Raw genomic sequence first — 4319 nt, forward strand, 5'->3', positions numbered from 1 at the left:
ACCCCCAACATTGTCACCAGCTAAGCACCAACACACCACTACACCTCCTCCTCCATGCTTCACGGCGGGAACCAGGCATGTAGAACCCATCCGGTCACCTTTTCTCCGTCGCACAAAGACACGGCGGTTGGAACCAGAGATCTCAAACTTGGACTCTTCAGACCAAAGCTCAGATTTCCTCTTATCTAATGTCCATTCCTTGTGTTTCTTGGCCCAAACAAATCTCTTCTGCTTGTTGCCTCCAAGTAAGTGAAAAATCCCAAAACTTTTCTGCAAGAAAAATAACAGCGGAAGATGTGAGGGAGTGGAGACGGTGTTGAAAAATGATTTACCCACCGATGTTCTGTTTCCTAAAACGGTCTTTCATCGTAAAAAACCTGTGGTGGAACTGCACCGTTCATTCCCGGGGCATTACCAAACATCCCCCAAAAATGTAAGCGTTTGGGGCCTTTTGTAAAAATTAAAAAATACAAAAAAAAAACACAATTCAAAAACGCAAAAAGGCCCCCAAAAAAAAAAAAGGCAGTGGCACACAAGTCTCAGGGTCCAAAAAAAAGGTATCCTTTAGGTGTTAAAACAAAAAAAAATATATGTTACAAGATGGGAAATTGTGGCAACCCTAAGGATTAGGTTTCCCTAGGATTTCCCCTTATCTCCAAAAACCAAAAATTGGGGGAAATGGGCAATTCATTGTCAACAAATTTTCCTGGTCCCCTTAAGGACATTTCTCTGGGTTCCCACACAGGGGGAAAAAACAAATAAATTGAATTCTAGAACCTATGCTATAAACCTCTGGTTGTGTTTTAAAGTGTTATGGGATTAAAAGCTTTTCTAGTGAGGGGGAACCTACGGGCTGGGGGATTGAGGGCACACACAGGGCTCGAGGAATTCCCTTTCCATTTCACGTCACCACAAAAAAACCAGAGGGAGGGGGCCCCCACGATGATTTTTGGCTATTAAAAAAAAAACAAGTATAGTGCACCTAAGTTGGGGGGGGACAAAAAAACACCTGGAGGAAATCTAGGGGCCCTAATGGGGACCAGTTTGTTTTGGCAAGCAAGTGTTATAAAAATTAACTGCAAGGACCGGTTGTTTAAGCACCAAATTTTTTTTAATTAAGGGGGGGTTCTCGTCTTTTGGAAATCGAATGGAATTTTTTACTTCCCGGGGCCCCTTTGGTTCTTTGATCTCGGATGAGAGGGATTTTTCAGGAAAATTTGTTATTTCTATTTTTTAAAAAAAAAAAAAAAAACAAAAAAAAAAACCGGGGTTCACGGCCCCCCCCCCCCCCCCCCCCAAAAAAACTGCCAGGGATTTTCGTAAAAACATTTGCCTGTTTTTTTGGGCATGTCTGGATTTAGGCCCCCTATGTGTTTTTTAAAAATTGGCAAAATGGCCCACAAAGCAAGTAGTACAACTTGATCATAGGGGGCTACTTTTGGAAAAAAATGTGTTACCGTTTTTAAAAGGGCTGGTCACACCAAAAAAATCCTGGGTCTTGGGTTCTGGGACTCAGGTCTCAAAAAACCCTTCCAAAAAAGTCTTGGGTCTTGTTTCCTTCTTTTTTTTTTGGTTTCCTCTTTACACACTCTGGTCTTGGTGATGACGTGGTCTCAGTTTTTAGATTTTGTTTTCCGTTCAGCTTTAAACCCACTCTAACTGGGGCATTCATAAATTCTACTGAGGGTTTACCCCACTTCATGAAGGTAAAGTTCTGGTAACATATTAAAACACCAAAAAACCCCAAAAAAAATATACACAAATGTTAGTTTTCGTTAGGGCTTTTTAAAGAAAAGGGATGCTTGGATTTTTGTTAAAAAAAAAAACTTTGGATTTCCTTGTTTTTCCAGGGTTTTGTGCTGAGGCTGAGGGGTAAAGCAAAGGCTTGTCTGGTGGTAGCTTTAAAAAAAATTCGTTTTTGCATTTACCCCCACCACATAAAAAAAGTGGCATTTTTAAATTTAAACCCCTTTTCAATCATCCCTTTGCAAGGGAAAAGAAAAAAAAAAAAAAAAAAGGGCATAATTTTTCCTCAAAAAAAAAATGTTCCAAAAAAAACTTATACATTTAAACCAAATAAAATTATGGCTTTACAACATAAGATTTCAATTTCCAACGCTAAAATTGTTTTTAATGAGTTTGATATTAAAGCCTTTGCAAGGGGGGGAAACTTTTTTTTAATGGTGGAAAAAAAGCTTAAAATTAAAAAATAAAAATTTCCTAGGGGGGCAGAACTGGTAGGGGGGGACCGTTTTTTTCAGCCCACCAAAAAAAAAACATGGCCAGTAAAATTAACGGGGGAAAAAAAAAATTTGTCTTAAAAAAAAAAAAAAAAAAAAAAAAAAAAAAACAATATGCCGAGTTTTGGAGAAAAAATTTTACCTCCAACTCAAACTAAAAAAAACAACATTTTTTGCTGGTCCAACTTTACAAATTCTTCTTGGAAAAAAAAAAAAAAAAGGCTTGGACGAAGGGATTATAATCCCTAAAGGACTTTCCAAGGGGGTTTTGTGTGTAAATTGCTGCCAAATAAAGCCTACAGTTACACTATGGGTTTGAGGGTAAAATTCATATTTTGGCAATTGACTTAAAAAGCTGAGGTTAAACAAAAGGTTGCCTTTGCTCTGGGGTGATTTAGTTTAAAGCAAGGTTTGATTCAAAAAGTGTTTTAAAAAAAAAAAAACAACTGTTTAAATTGAGGACTTGTAACGTAGGGGTTGGGGGAGCTACCAGTAATTTTTGTATTTTGGGACCTTTGTGGTTAAAAAAAAAAAAAAAAAAAACATCTGTATGGGTAGAAAAAAAAATAGAAAAAACTTTATTTGGAAAAAAACTGGCTTGTCATTAAATATTGTGGTTTTGTTGACACTGATGTTACGAACAGCAGGTTTAGGGGAAAAGGGGAAAAAAACATTCCTTTTTGGTTGAGTGGTTAATCCCAAAAGCCTCAAAAAAAAGGAAACTCTCAAAGGCTGGGAAAAAAAAAAACAGAATCTTGAAAAAATTTTTCCCACACTTGGGACATCCCTTGGACTGATCGCCCATTACTCTTTTGAGTTTTTAAGAGGGTGGGGGTGTTCAGTTGTGGTGTAAACAAACAAAAAAAAAAAAAAAAAAAAAATTTTACTGGTTTTGTCAAATGGTCTCATTTCTTCAGGTGCCTTTATTAAAATTAAATTAAAGTTTACCACTGACCCCCAAAATAACGCCAACGGTTTCAAAATATTGGGGGCTTCATCCACCCCAGGTTTTCTTCTTTAAAAAAAAAAAAAAAACCCCTGGCAAAATAATTTGAGTTAAAAAAAAAAAACTGTTTAAAGGAAAAAGATGTGGAAAGGCTTTAGGGGACCAGGGAACTGGTTTTGTGGGTTTTCGGCTTTCTTCATATGCCAACCCACATTAATGGATCCCCCCTACCCAGGACTTGGGAAAATGCAATTTTATTTATTTAGTGGCTGGCTGGGGCCCCCCTCACAGATGTAAAAAGGGGAAGGATTTTTTTTACATTAACTGGGGACAAACAGGGATTGTTTATTTTGTGGTGAATTTCTGGGGTTCCCACCCAGAACCATTGGCCAGATTCCAAAATCGAATTGGAGGATTGGGAGGCATTGAAGCTTGCCAAGGGCGAAAATCAAAATCGGCTTGGCAAGAAGTTGGGTTCCCAGGTCTATGAAATCTTACATGGAATTACATTGTCCAAAATTGTTCAGGGGAAAATTAACCCCTGTGCCCCCCAACCCATTGGGATGATTTTTCTTAAACAAAACAAAAAAAAATCAAAAAAAAAAAATAAAAAAAAAAAACAACGTGGGTCTCTTACCGAAGAGGACAAAAAACGTAATTTAAAACGTTAAATCGTGAGGAAAAATCGATCTCCTTCCCCCATTTTTTTAGGAGCCATGGAGGAAATCATGCATTGCCCAACCACAGGGCACAGGTGCCCCACAACACAACCCATTTTCACCGCCCGCCTTGGGCTTGGGGAAGGGGAAGCAAGTGGGATTTCCCTTTTGGGGCCTGGGGGAAATCAACTTTTTTTTGTTTTACGGGAAAAAGCCATTTTCCAAACAAAATCTGCCAAAAAAAAAAAAAAAAAAAAAAAAAAAAAAAAAAAAAAAAAAAAAAAATCAAAAAATTTAATACATTAAAATGTGGTTTTTAAAAAGGCCCCAAAAAAAAAAAAAACAGGCCAGGACAAAACCAGAATTACTTTCTGGCACAGTCAAAATCTTTTTCCCACCAAAAGCATTGTGCGTAATTTTACTGTTCTAAAGGGTGGCTGACTTTGGGCCAAATTGTGTTATACTTGAAAAACT

The sequence above is a fragment of the Etheostoma spectabile genome, chromosome 21, assembly GCF_008692095.1.
Source record: "Etheostoma spectabile isolate EspeVRDwgs_2016 chromosome 21, UIUC_Espe_1.0, whole genome shotgun sequence".
NCBI lineage: Eukaryota > Metazoa > Chordata > Actinopteri > Perciformes > Percidae > Etheostoma > Etheostoma spectabile.